At 35.4% G+C, this 15,433-nt stretch overlaps 1 protein-coding gene across 3 annotated transcripts in view; it reads right to left on the bottom strand.

The window, feature by feature from the left end:
- ARHGAP15 (Rho GTPase activating protein 15) overlaps positions 1–10,119 on the bottom strand; it is a 574,294-nt gene extending 564,175 nt beyond the window's left edge. For 2 of the 3 annotated variants that reach the window (XM_006191397.2, XM_032479387.1), the window contains exon 1: positions 9,975–10,119. The gene's annotated coding sequence lies outside the window, so the exon portion shown is untranslated. Of the gene's footprint in view, positions 1–5,774; positions 6,176–9,974 lie in introns of those variants that run through there. The other variant, XM_032479386.1, reaches the window with a different exon arrangement.
- Positions 10,120–15,433: the final 5,314 nt, after the last annotated feature.

Raw genomic sequence — 15,433 nt, 5'->3', positions numbered from 1 at the left:
ATTTCCTGAATATTCTACCTTTCACAGCTCTTTTAAAAAGAAATCTCATTTTGACTCTAAGCTTGGCATTACATCAGCAGAGACTAGAACAAAAAGTTCTCTAAGTGTTTAGGAAATGTATCTAAAGGAAACATACAATTATTCAATTTTAATTCCATGAATTTAGCAAAGTAGCTTAAAATGTAAATACTTAGAGGTAGTTAGTTTATGGCAATACGTTTTCAAATGCAGGGTTATTTGTTCTCAGTTTCAGAAAAGCACCATAGCATATAATGGATCCAGGATTCCAATCCAACATTTCATCACTCACAGGTTATTCAAAATGAACCCATAACATGTCATTTGTTTGAAATACATTTCTAGCTTCTCTTCCCCTAAATTTATCTTATATATTTACTCTCAGGAGAAGTCACAAATCTCTAGAAAGCCTTCCCTGACTCTACAGCCCACAGTCAGCTTTTATATCATTTATTCTTTTACTAATCAAATATTTATCGAGTGTTTATTATATGCATACCATTGTTCTAGATTCTAGGTATTCAGTAGTAAAAAAGGCAGACAAGGTTAACACATTCAGTCCAAGGTAAAGACAGTCTCTAAGCAATTTCATAGGTAATATTAATTCACCATATCCAAAATGCCATGTAAGCAAACAATAGCAGAGCAATGAGACAGAGGGCCTGGCAAATCACGAAAAAAAAATTGAATTAATTTAAAATAAAAGCTAAAATAAACAAATGGGACCTAATTAAACTTACAAGCTTTTGCACGGCAAAGGAAATCATAAGCAAAACAAAATGACAACCTATGGAATGGGAGAAAATATTTGCAAATGATGCAACTGACAAAGGTTTAATTTCCAGAATATGTAAACAGCTCATATACCTTAATAACAAAAAAACAAACAACCCAATCCAAAAATGAACCGAAGACCTAAACAAGCAATTCTCCAGTGACGACATCCAAATGGCCAATAAGCACATGAAAAAATGCTCAGTATTGCTAATTATCAGAGAAATTCAAATCAAAACTACAATGAGGTATCACCACACACCAGTCAGAATGGCCATCATTCAAAAGTCCACAAATGATAAATGCTGGAGAGGGTGTGGAGAAAAGGGAATCCTCCTACACCACTGGTGGGAATGTAGTTTGGTGCAGCCATTAAGGAAAACAGTATGGAGATTCCTCAAAAGACTAAAATAGACTTACCATATGATCCAATAATCCCACTACTGGGCATATGTCCAGAGGGAACTCTAATTCAAAAAGATACATGCATCCCAATGTTTACAGCAGCACTATTTACAATAGCCAAGACATGGAAATAACCTAAATGTCCATTGACAGCGGAGTGAATAAAGAAAGTGTGGTATATTTACACAATGGAATACTACTCAGCCATAAAAAGAATAAAATAATGCCATTTGCAGAACATGGATGGGCACAGAGGTTGTCATTCTAAGTGAAATAAGCCAGAAAGAAAAAGAAAAATACCATATGATATCACTTGTATGTGGAATCTAAAACAAGAAAAAAGAAGGCACTAATGAACTCATCTACAAAACAGGAACAGACTTGCAGACATAGTAAGCAATTTATGGTTACTAAGGGAAAGGGGGTGGGAAGGGATAAATTTGGGAGTTTGAGATTTGCAAATGTTAACCACTATATATAAAAATCGATTAAAAAACCAGATTTCTTCTGTATAGCACAGGGAACTATATTCAGTATCTTGTAATAACCTTTAATGAAAAAGAATACAAAAATGAATATATGTATGTGTATGTATGACTGGGACATTGTGCTGTACACCAGAAATTGATACATTATAACTGACTATACTTCAATTTTAAAAAAAAAGTATAATAGAAAGTCATTTGGAATGTTGTAAAGTTGTACATTTAAGTCTTAAGAAAGTTACTCTGGCTACTCTTTGAAGAATGACTATTATATAAAAAGTAGAATCAAGGAGATGAGTCAGGAGAATTCTGCAGTAACAGTGGTAGAGGTGATAAGAAGTGATTAAATTTCAGATATTTTGATATACATTTTCCCCTTGCTTAATGTCTAATTCATTCCTGCTAAGAGAAAATCAGTGAAATAAAATACAGATATCCAATCAATACTTATAAGTATAAAAAGGCATGAATAGATTCTTAAAATGGGTTTATGTAAGTAGTAGCAACAATTTTTTAAATTGTTGATAAAATACAATATAAAAAGTTTATTTATTAAATTTCCTTTTTTCTGTATTTTTTTTTCACCAATATTTCAAATGTTTGTTAGACTTACAGGTTTTTTGTCTTCAGAGCATATTTAATGATAAATTACAGCACAGAAAAACAATTTTAGGGCCAAAAAAACCTAACTGGGAGATTCTACAATTTGCTACCTCTTCAACCTTCTTGAAAGTTCATGAAATGTTCAAATTAACATTACTGCATTTATTTTGTATGTTTTTTTCTCTAACTTGAAACTAGAAGGTAAATCAGTAAGCATGGTTTTATCTAAAATTATGATAGTATCTAAATGTCACATATTGTAATATATTCATTTTGCAGGTTTGGGGGGAATTCATTACACTACACCAACAAGCAAAAAAAATTACCAAAAATTATAATAGCCAGTAGTCTGAAAAAAATATATCATTTTTGAAGAGTCATTACTAAGAAAAGTAAACAGGATTATAGGAGGTAAGCCAGTATTTTGCAGGCTTTGCTTATTGCTGATTAATTGGATGTGGTTTGGGGTAACAAGTGTGAGAGATAGAGTGGAAATGAGGGTAATTGTTAATTTATTGTCCTGAACAGAGAGATGAATAGTGGTGCCATTAAATGAGATAAATGAAAATAGAGAAGAAGCAGGCTGGGTTAGGGGCAGGTGAGGAGTAATTAAGAGCTGTTTTGAACATACTTATTTTGATGCCTCTATGAAGCATTCAAGTGGAGATGATAGGTAGACAATTTAATTTACAGTTTAAGTGCTAAAAAAAAAAAGGTTTGGTCTTGAGATCTGATTAGAATATAGTTAGTGTTATACTCCATGGCACTACACAAGATCACCTAGGAATAAACTAAGACAAGAGCTAAAAGAAAGGTAGAAATCTGAAGATTGAGTGCAGGATATTTTAACATTTAGAAGGTTGGATAATGAGGAAGAGTCAGAGACAGAGAAAGAGCATCCAATCAGTTTGGAGGAAAACTGGGAGAATGAAATATCCTAGAAGTCACATGAAGAGAGAGCTTCAAGAGGGAAAAGTGTTCAGTTGCATCAAATGCAACTCAGATGATGGATAATACAATCACATAGAAATAGCCATTGAGTTTGGCAAAATGAAACCACTGGGGCTCTGACAATATCATGTTCTGTAATATTTCTATGGCATTACATTTATACTTATAAATTTATATTTAAATTCTTGTGCTTATGCACTAAGCTATCAAAGAAGTTTTCACTGGCTAGATAGCACATATACATGTATATGTGTGTATTATCTTTATTATATTAAAGGTACTGTTCTATGTACACTGCTCCACTTCTTTTTTTCTTTTGGTAATATCCTGGAGATAATCTGGGAGATAATCTAGCCATAGTAATTCCAATGCACTTGGCTAGATTCCCCAGTAAGTCCAAGTATAACACAGTGTACTTAGTTAGAGCTCAGCATTATTTATGGAATTGAACTGAATTGAGCTGATATCCACTGAAAGAGAAAATCAGTTTTAAAATTTACAATTGTACTGTGTGTTGTTGACAAAGCCAATTTTAAAATAAGGTATTCTGCCTATTCTTTAGCACCCTCTAGAGAATCCCTCTCATCAAATGTGCTTTCCTACGATTTCAAAGACAGAATCCACGAAGCATGCATTCCCTCCACTTCCTCTCCTCACTTCATTTTATCTATATCTTATTCATCTACATACACACTTGTTAACGTGCTCTGTCTCTGTTTTTGGTTAATTTATCTACTTGAGCTAGTGATTGCAGCCATTTGGCTTAGTATCCTCTAAGACTTTGTTGGATATCTGGACATTTTTTTTTCTTGATTTTCATTCTTTTTCTCTTTTCCTTCAGGTCAACATTCATATGTCATTCTTTTAAGCTACTGCTTATTTCAAGCTTTATAAAGAGAGTATTTTACATATGCTAGTCCCAGTTCTTCTTTTAACATTTCATTCTAGCCTCGAATGTGACATACCTTTGGCCCTTAATTATACAGCTGAGAAAGATTGTATTCTCTTATTAAGAAAAACAAATAGGCCTTTAATCTTTTAAAAACAAGCTCAACCTCAATCATAATAACAGAAATCTTACATAAAACTTCATTGGGATACATTTTTTTACAGATTGGCAAAACCTGAAATGTTTCATAACTCAATCTATTGGAAAAGGTACATGGCTTCCATCAGCATTCTAAGTGCTGATGGAAGTTCAAAATGTTACAACTAACATAAAGGATAGTTTGGCAATTAACTATGAAAATTATTTTTTCTCTTGGCTTATAAATAAATAGGAATTCATTCCATAGCTGTATTTTCAAGTGTACACAATTATATTCCAACATTCTTTGTATTTAGTAAAAAATAATTAAAAACATCAAAATTAAGTATGACATCCACACACTAGATTACTGTACAGGTACAAACAGAATTAGACAGTTTCTTGTTTTTATTATTAAAATATCTTCAAGATATTGCTAAAAGGAAAAAAACAAGTGGAGAGGTGTATATAGTATACCACCTTTAATATAATAAAGATATACACACACATACGTGTATATATATATACATATTTGCTTTTGCATAAAGATAATATGAAGGATTAAAAAAAACTATTAAAAGTGGTTGCCTGTTTGGTTAAGGTGGGAGTAAATAGAGGTATATAAAAATAGTGTAAGAAAGATTTTCACTCAAATGTTTATATTTAGGTTTTATTTGTTTTTAAAACATTTCACTGTATCACTTATTCTCAAATTAAAAAGAAAACAAAAACAAACTTTCATAATATGAAAAAGAAATCATTATAACCACAATCTATAAGAACCTCGAGGCACCTTGGGGAAGTGAACGGGTCACTAGTTTTACAGGAATACCTCCCTTTACTAACTACAGCCACTTCTGCAAACCACCCTGAAGAGCATGTTACCAACAGTGAGGTATATGAAGGAAGCAAATAAATCGTGACACTAGATAGCCCACCCAGATGCAAAATGTGGACATCCTATTATGTATTTCCCATGCTCATCAACCCTGTTGTTACATAAAACCTTTAGCCATAATCTGCTCGGCAGGTCCACTCTATTAGAGGCTGAAACTATCTGCCCTGACCTCCTACTAGTATACGTCTACCTAACAAAGCTAGACAACTCACTCTTCCTTGGAAATTCTCTGATACTCCATGTTTTTGTGCCTTGACACCATTCCCTTCCTGTCTCTTAGAATGCTTCTCATCGCCTCAGCCCTAGTTTTTTCTGGAAACTACCACAGTGGTGCCCCGTTATCCACGGGAGTCACATTCCGAGGCCTGCAGTGAACGCCTGAAACTGTAGACAGTACCAAATCCTGTCTATACTATGCTTTTTCCTCTACACACGTACCTAGTTTAGCTTAATTTATAAATTAGGCACAGTCAAAGACTAAAAACAGCTAATAATAAAGTAGAAAAATTTTAACAGTCTACTGTAATAAAAGTTGTGTAAATGTGGTGTCTCACGCGCAAAATATCTTACTGTACAAACTGAAGTACCTTTTTCATCTTAATTAAACACTCACCACGTACTGGGGCCATAACTTTTGCAGTCTGAGGTGCGACAGCAAAACGAACGCGAATTTTTCTTTCCTTCTTCACAATTTCACGAATAGAAGATTCGGATTTGTTCTTACCGTAGGTCTCCGCAAAAGAGATTTTTTTCTCTTTCATCTTCCCATTAGAGGAAGCACTTTACCGCTACCCGTGGGCATATCTGAATTGCGAGCCGCACTACGCTTGCGCCTTGGGGCCAGTATTAAGTGAAATAAGGGTGACTGGACCGCGCAGCTGCGAACCTGCGAACGCGCCGATCCCACAAGCAAGGTGGCTGCTAAGAGACTAACGGGAAATGTCTGACGAGTTCACGCCCCGGGCCCGACAGCGCGAGATTTCCTCAGGCTCCTCAGAATGGTGAGTAGTTTAAAACTTCCGGATTGTTTCTGGTAGTTTCTCTTTAACATTTTTGGGCGTGTCTGAGGGTGGGTAACTGAAACCGCGGAGAAGGGAGACGCCTAAACAAATATTTCTTCCCAGACTGTCCTGTTATCTCTGACTAGATATGACCAAACGATACAACACCTGCAAAATTCTCTAGTTTACTGCCTGGCACGTAACGGGAAAATAAATATGTTCCACGAAATTCTGAATCGTAATAGAACATTTCATATATATTTTTATGGTATGACAAATTTTGTTGGCACTATAATTATTAGTGCAATAATCATATTAGATGATAAGCTTTTAGAAGCTAAGTATGAGGGGGAGGGGTTTATATATGGAGTAGCTGCTGAAAAATATTTTAAAATTCAGTTTAATTGAAACACTCGCTTTATTCAGACGTACCCTTAAACTGCCACTGTGTTTGATCATAGAGTCTGGAAAATTTGAGTATGTAATGCTTTTAAATGTGCCCCTATGTGGCTATGTACTGGTTTTTCTGTGACTTTTACCTATTAAGTCACCTTTCCTCCGAGGGAAACATTTTAGTTCCTCAGTATGGGGACCCCTCTTTTCAGCTGAGGGTCCATACGTTGTGGGGGCAGGTGGTTCATTAAGACAAGAGTGGGCCAGTGCCGCAGCCTGGTCACTCAGGGTGTCTGTGTCTCAGAGGTGACCCACGTCAGCCCAGTCTGATCTCAGTCTGAGATATCTTTGCTGTGATGGTAGGAGAAAGGCATTTTTTTTTGTAAAGAGTTTGCTGAAAGGGTCAGATGTAAACCTCAAGCTTTCTGGCCAACTTAGTGTGATGTTCTGCCAGAGACTGCTTACAGCAAAGTGAAAAAAGAGAGCTAAAGAATGAAGAAAACGATCTTCATAACTGTGAGCTCCTGGACCCAGCCTGTCTGACTTCACTTTCCTTAGATTTTCAGTTATACAGATCAGTGCCTATCTCTGTTGCCCACGCTGATTTTAACTTTTTTTTTCTATCGTTTGCAAACAAAAAGAGTTTTGTCTACTACCAGCTGAAATTTAGAATACTTACAAGCACATTTTAAAGTTTAGCTGTGTAACATTTATCCTGCCGTGGAAAAAATATGGTACCCAAAGTGTTAAATTCAGGATAGTAAATAATTTTTAAAATACATATGTAAAACAATTGATTATGTTAAGTATTTCTAAGAGTGTGGGAATACCAAAATAGTCTGAAGATGTAGTGTAATTAATTTTCATCTACTACAAGAAAAGTGTGTATTTCTTCAGGAATATCTTAGAGAAAAGGACACATCTCTGTGATGGACCCTTTGTATAAAACATTCTTAGAAATTTAAATGCCACAGACAGGACCAGTGGTTAACAAAACACTTTTTCCCCCCAAATATTTCCCCCAAACTGTTTGTCATGGCATCAGTCTCCTCACCTGAGACTGAGGTCTTCAATATTTAGCTGTTCCTTTGGATCCTGTTTGCTAAGAGACCTTATTCAAATTCTACTGCAAGGAGTAGTGGAGATCTGGATAAGAAGTTAGGAGAGAAAAAAGCCCTGGAGTCTTCTCCTGTGCACAAGGATTATTTTTATCAGATGCCCTAAGTGCTGGGAAATAGGATGATTATGTTCTAAGAACAATGGGTGTGGGATGGAAGAGAAAAGTAGAGTCTATTTCTCTAGGTACCAAGGCTTGGGGACCTGAAGTTAGGGACAGAGCAGGCCACTCCAGGACAGAGCATTAAAAAAGGACAAGAAAAGGAATATTAACGGGGAAGGGGAGAATATCTCCTTCTGAATTTTGCTGAATCCTGGCCCCAAGTGGAAATGTATATTTTTTCACAAATCAGCTTTGAAATGACTTTCCAAATGAGATCCTCCACACTATTTTTATTTCACCAAAATTTGTTTCTTATTCACTTAAAATGTATAAAGATACAGTAACTCATTTGTGATTTACCCTCTCAAGATTTGGTCTGTATGCTCAAGAGATAACGCATTACAAATTTTTACAAACAGCTCTGAGAGCTTTTTAGTTTACAAGTCTTTCTTCTCAACTTGTGGCTCTTCATAAATCCATGTTTAGTATATTTAATTAATTCTTAATTTTACACACACTCCATCAAACATTTCCATTTTAATTTAATGGTTTCTGTAAGAAACAATCATTTTAGAAGGAATTTAGCTTTTAAAAATATTAAATCACTTAAAAAACTGTGGTGGACTTTTTTTCAGTGCCAAATGCTTATGTGGATATTCATTCTTGCTAAAGTGTAAGTACTACATATATTTATTCATGTGATGATCTCTTATAATCAAATGAAATAAAGTAATAACTTATCAACCCAAACTATCTGAATTATACAGCCTTTATAAATGCAGAGGCTCAGAACCACAATATCAAGGACAGATTTAAGTAACGCTTCCCATTGTGAGGGAACACAGCAAACTGAAAAGCTAATCAGAATATCAAAGCAAATACATATTGCCAGGGTTCTTTTACACTCTAACAATAAAAAATGTATTGAACATCAAGTCCTAATCTCTACTTTTTCATAATATATTTAATTGTCCACAAGTAGCTAGCTTCAGTATTGACAATTGAAGAGGTCTTAACATGGAGTGTACTAGTATAACTAATAATTTCCTACCAAATTGACCACATCAAAAAAAAATTTATGAGTCTTTCAATAGAAGACAATAAAAGAAAAGAAAATTGTTGCCACTTATCAACCCTATAACTATTTTTTAATAACACAAAAAAATAGGTGTGGGGGCCATCATTTCCCTCATCCAAGAGCACAATAAAAATAATATCATGGAAGAGTGGATCATATCTGGAGCTTTCATTAAAATTCCTTCCAAAATCCACAGTCAGATCTATTTTAGGTATTTGTCTCTGAGATTAGTAATACTTTTATATTTTTTGTACATATATTACAGCATACAAAGACATTCTGTAAAAGCAAGAAGTGAATATAAAAGAAAAGTTCTTGTCAGTTTATGATTAACAAATCCTTTTAATTTCTAAGGTTGTTGTTTTGGAAATCTCAAAGAAGGAAAATTATATAGTTAAGTAAATAACAGAAATGTATGTCTAATTTGCCTCTTTTCCCAGAAGTAACCTTCGGTGAAGTAAGCTGTGACTTCTCTTTTAAACATAGAGTTTGCTTATAAAATAGAAAAGTTCTCATTTCACCCTATATCTTAAATAAAATTTAGGGGGAAGAAATTAAATGTCATGATAAAGAGCTTTCTTTTGCATTTTAAAATTTTCTTGCTTTTTAATAGCTATTTAATAAACTACACATTTAATAAACTATACCTTTCCAAAGGTTTCTAATGCAAACTTTAATACAACACTTTACAGTATCTTTCACGCTGCATACAATTCAGATATTATTTCTTACTGTTACAAAGTGCCCTTTTCTCTTTTTTGTCTGAATCTTGAAGAGTACATGCTTTAATGAATCGGTCAGTTAAAGATGCAAAGTCCTACATTTTCTCCAGTAGTTATTTTTAAAAGCACTTTCAAACTAAAACTATATCTTATTTTATCTTTAATATTTTTGTATGAAATCTTAGTATAATATCTTTAAAAGGATTTTAGAATTAACAGTTGCAAATATAAAAACAATATTCTTTTCTACACCAAAGGAAACAAACTGGTATTTTAATTACAAGTGAAAACATCACAACTTTATAGGAAGAGTTTATACGTTCACAGAGAAACGCAGGATACTCTGCCAAACATTTTCAAATTGAAATTGCACGCCCAATATGAAGTTAAATGCACTTACCTTTCCTCAGTGCTGACCTGTTATTGAAACTGCCATCAACTTCTAACAGTTAATGACTCTTTCAACAAAAACGGAAAACAGTAAAGTCACATGTCGTAAGAGTAGGCCTAGGTTGGATGCTGCTTAATTTCAGTACTGGAGAAAAAAAAAGCAGGGGGTGGGGTGAGCACAAAAACTTTTAAATAAAACCACTTCCTGCGTAGATACGGTTAACCACACACATCACATCATTTCTCAATTTGAAGAAATTGTCTTGTATAGTCAACAATGTTGTTATTTTTCAATGTGATTTTCAATTTTCAGACACTACGCACTTGTAAGGGTTTCATCAATTCTGATTTAATGGGGCAAAATGTGCGGTTAAAAATTTAGCAGGGGAAGCAGCAGCCTGGTAAGCACTGGGGACACTTCCTCTTTCTCTGCCTTCTAACAAGGGCTCAAAGACTAAGCCTCTGTTCTCTTTCGTCGGCTGGAGTGTGTCCACATGCCTTCGGGAGGCTCCACTTACTGACTTGAGAAGATAAGGGCCACCTCCAATTCACAGAGCTGGTGACAGAATCTCACTCATGCAGGGACCTACAAAGAATTACTAAGTTCATGAGGCTTTGGACAGGTTGCATTACAATCTCAGAACACAGCCCAGGACCCCGCTGTCACCTGGGGGAAAGGAAAGTGCTCATCAAGCACATGCTGTGGCATTTGCTCTGGTGGTGGCTCTCACACAGGTGTGTCCTCCCTGACAGTTTCCTAAGTAGTTCTGAAGTCTGCTGAAGAGCTTTTACTCTGGCTGAGTGCTTCATTTCGTGGCCTGATTTAAGAAGAAAAATAAAATAAAGGATCCAAGGGGTATCATTTTGGCATGCTGCTATGTGCCCATCTATGTCAAACTTCAACCAGCCCAAGACATATTGGGGGGGTGGGGGCTCAAAATAACTACAGGGTGTGCATCTTTATTGAACCATGAAGTTCAAGAAATAAGCTCCTAGATGTCCAGGCTTGGCAAGACATTTGGAAAAAGAATAGCTTCCCTTCCAAATATATAAGAAAGTTAAATCACACTCTCTTGTCACCAAAACCAATTAGACTAGAAATCATTGGTGTGCAATGTTTGGCACACATAAAGACAATCTTTGAAAATATATTTGACATATATGGCCCAAAGTCAGCATAGCATGTTTATGAAAATTAATCTAATTTCCTGAGGACTCTCCCTTTTAAAATCATATTTCCAATTAACCCTAGAACTTACTGTCAGTTGTCATTCGGGGATGCACCTTTTTAAGTTTTTAAAGCCCTGAAGATTTGTACCCAATATTCCTACCTAACATTGAGGAGACTATAGAACATCATAATGAAAGTGAGGAAACCATATTTCAGGCTTTTGTTCTGACACTGCTGTTTGTTTAACCTTGGCCAAGTCACTTAAGTTCTCTGAAATTCAGGTTGTTTTTCCATATAATAGGACATGCAAATAAAAAGCATCTATCTCCCAGAATAAAATTGTTAGTTGGTATACTTGGCAGCCTCCCTGGGTGAAACCTGAAACTGGCCCCTGTACAGTGAGGGCAAGAAAAGGCCAAAGAAAGAGGTAGACTACTCCAGATTGGGAGGTGGCAGGTTTAATAAGCCAGGGAACTTAACATACAAGGATTGTCTTGGGTGGCTGCAAGACAAGTAGATCTTCGCACTGAACACCAGAATCTTAAAAGGTTTATATAGAGGATTTACCTAGATACAGTCATGTATATGGTCTAGACAGTCTCAACAACACATAGCTCTCTCAAGGCTGCATCCTTAAAAACGGCACCCACTGTGGGAACAGTGGGCAAAACATACATTCCAAGGTCAGGGGAGGAGGTAAGGTGCCTCCAATTCCCTGGGTCCAGTTTGTGGGTCAACTGGAGGTCACATTCTCTCAACAATCTCCTCCAACAAAAGCAAGTAAATAGATTTAAATATTTTGTAAATAATGAAGAATTGCTGATATATATACATTAGCATGAGCTGAGAAATGCTAATGCATCCTAAGAAACATCAGAAAAATTCAGCACATCCTTCTCAATTTAAGCCCTTGTAAATCCCAGTCAGCCTCAGGAAATATAAACACTAATATTAGACATTTGAATAGGAAAAATATAAATCAGCAATTTACTCTTTTGGGGAATAAATAAATACAAACACCTACTTGGAGATATGAATGTTCAATATTTATTTTTGATCATGTATAAGAAGACATTAAATAGAGCACATTTTCTTAGGGGGCATTTTCGTGATTGATTGATTCATGGCTCAAGTTCTTTGAGTGCTCAGGCTGATTGACAGCTCCCATTCCTTGTCCTCAGGTATGCCCATCTCTTTTATGCATGTTTTTACCCATGATACACACAGAGAAATCTATGGGAGGGGGCTCAAACTGTAATGTTAATTACATTATAATGAGCATTGGGTCAAGTTAAGCCAAGTCCTTCTCTCTATTGCGCAGCTGCAGTGTCTGATTCTAGCTGGCTTTTTTGCTGACCTTCATTTAGAGAAAGTAGAAGTTTTTGGAGCCCCTTATTCTGAGTGCAGGTGTACTGTTATTTTCTGGGTAAATCCCTCCCCATTCCCTTCTCCTTGCCTGGTGCTCATTTCTATCTGACTGCCTAACAATTGTACCAAACCCTTCACATTTATTCTTTAATTTAATCCTCACAACAACCTTAGGAGCTAACCAATGTTATTATAGCCTTTTTTTCTTTCTTGTAAGGAAACTGAGGTTAAATAATTGCCTGGTATAATAATGAGTAGAGTCAGGAGTCAAACCAGGGGATCTGACCCCAGAGTCGTTGTAAATTACTGTGCTATCTCCTAACCACTTTTTATGCCGCCCAACTCAAAGTAAATAATACTGAGGACATGTTTCACCCCTGGTATTTCTTTTTGCTTCTTCACTGATAAGAATAATAGACTTAGCAGGTAGGAATCATTCTTGGAAATCACACTAAAATCAGATCTCTTCAAAGTTCTCTAAATTTAAATCTATATTGAAGAGATTAAAAGAATGTCAGAATACATGGAAATATACTATGTTCATAGATAAGAAAAGTAACAGTGAAAATGCACCAATCTGTTCAAGTCAATCAACAAATAGATTGAATAAAATCTCAATTGTACTTGCAGCTGGATTTTTAAGGAATGTAACAAGCTATTCCCAGAATTTCCACAGAAGGACAAATATTCAAAAACACCTAAGTTTATTTTGAAAAAGAACAGCAAAGACTGATGACAGCTAGTCAGATATGGACATAGTCAAAGCCACAGTACTAAAAAACATTTCAGTCCTGGCCCAAGAGCAGACCATATTATTTGAGAACTTAATATATGACAAATATGGCATCATAAAATAAACAAAAAGAACAGATTTTTTTTTTCAGTAGATAATGTTGGCAAGACAAACTCACTAAATCGAAGAAAATAGAGCTGAGCCTCTATATTTGACTACATGCAAAGATGGACCCCAGATGGAATAAAATCTACATTTGAAAGGTAAATCTATGATGCTATTACAATACAATGATGAAATAAATTTTTCCAAAAATGTAACTTTACTAAACAGTACTCTCTAAATTAAAAGGAAAAGAGCAAAAATATTTGGGTTTGATTATACAATGATTAAAGAATTCTGTTAATTATAAAACACTATAGACAAAGTTATAGAAAAATAACAGACCAGTAGAAAATATATAGATTCACAAAAGACTTGTGCAAATTAATAGGACATTCAAGTGGGAAATAAATCTGAAAAAACAATTCATGAAAAAGAATGCACTAATACCCACCAGTATGTAGAGACTCACACTCCCTGTAGTCACAGTAAAAGCAAGTTAAATTAGCTCCTATTGAAATGGCAAAAAATCTGAATAAGAATTTGTACAGAAGAATTCTCCTATTTTGATGGTAGAACTGTAAATTGAAGCCATTCTAACAAGAAATCTGTTTAAAAAAAAAAAAAAGACAAAATAAAATAAATGCATGCCCTAAGTTCCAGCCACCCAATTCTGGTATAAATATAGGTTCAGATAAATCTGTCACCAGAATTGTTTTCCCTCCTTTATCACAACAGTTTAACTGATTTCAGTTTTGGTTCTTGTGGCTCAGGTAATATTTACTTGTATTGTATCTGTGTGTTTGTATATGATTAAGAAAAAAAAACATGGAAGTTTCTAGGCCCTCTAAACAGATGCTATGAGTTAGACACAAAAGGAGAGTAGAAAAGAGAAGAAAGGCTTGACTTAGACTGAGAAAGAGTTATATTTCCTGTGACATGGGTGAGAGAGAAATAGGGGTTCCCCTCTTTGGAGGAGAGCTTGCTCCACTCCCAGTAAGCTGCCCAGCGTTGGTAAACACTTTAATCTGGAGGCAACATCTGTTCATCTATTGAAAACTTACTATGTACCAGACAATATAGTAGGCTTTAGATATACTGTATGTTAGGTAAAAAAAAAAAGATAAATAATTAAAATATATAATATGTATGACAGTAATTATTAATAAGGAGAGAAAAATGAAAGCAGTGAAATAACACATAAAATGTTTAGAAGGCAGAAAGTTTTAGATCAGGTGAGAAGAGTCGTCTCACCAAGAGAAGTAAAACTTTAAAGAAAGTGATGGCCGTGTGGATTCCGAGGTGGGAGATGGGTATTCCAGACAGAGGGAATAGCAAATGCAAGAACCCTTTCTGAGAATTGTGTCCAGAAAGGCTGAAGAGCTGCATGGAGGTCTGTGTGACTGTAGAGGAGTGAGAGAGGAGTATGGGGGACAGTGTCAGAGAAGTAATGGAGGCCTAGACCAGGTGGCTTCCCTGCCCTTTTTGAAAATCTGAGTGAGAATTTGACTCTTTTGAGTTTACATGATCATTCTGTCTCTTGCAAGAAGGATTGAATGAAGGAGGTAGAAATAGAACCAGAGAAACCAATTAGCAAGCTATTGCAATAATCCATGGCAGAGATGATTGGAACTTGGACCAAGGTGGTGGTAGCAGGTATAATAGAGAATGGTCAAATTCTGGATGTGTTCTGAAATGGATTCAACAGCCATTTCCTTTTGAGCAGCCTGAACAACTGAAAAATGGAGCTTCTTTTAACTGAGAAAAAAAAAAAAGACTTCAAAAGAGCTGGTGGATTGGGACATGTTGGGTTGTGGTACATGATAACCTTGAGATACTTATTTGTTATTTCAGTGGAGTTGACTAATATGTAGTTAGATATGAAGGTCTGGAGGTCAAGGAAGGAGTCCAGGTTAGATATAAATTTGGAAGTCATCAGTAGAAAAATGACATGTAATGCCATGAGACTGGATAGGATAGCCTGCAGAGTGAGCCTGTATAACAAACAGAAAAGTTCCAAGGAAACTGTCCATGCTCAATTTAAAGATTAGAAGAGAGGGGGAAAAATAGGAAAAGAGACTTTTAGAAGGCAGCT

This window comes from Camelus ferus, chromosome 5, assembly GCF_009834535.1.
Source record: "Camelus ferus isolate YT-003-E chromosome 5, BCGSAC_Cfer_1.0, whole genome shotgun sequence".
In the NCBI taxonomy this organism is placed as follows: Eukaryota; Metazoa; Chordata; class Mammalia; order Artiodactyla; family Camelidae; genus Camelus; species Camelus ferus.
Note: the sequence above shows the minus strand (reverse complement) of the source record. Positions and strands in the feature narration are given on the sequence as shown.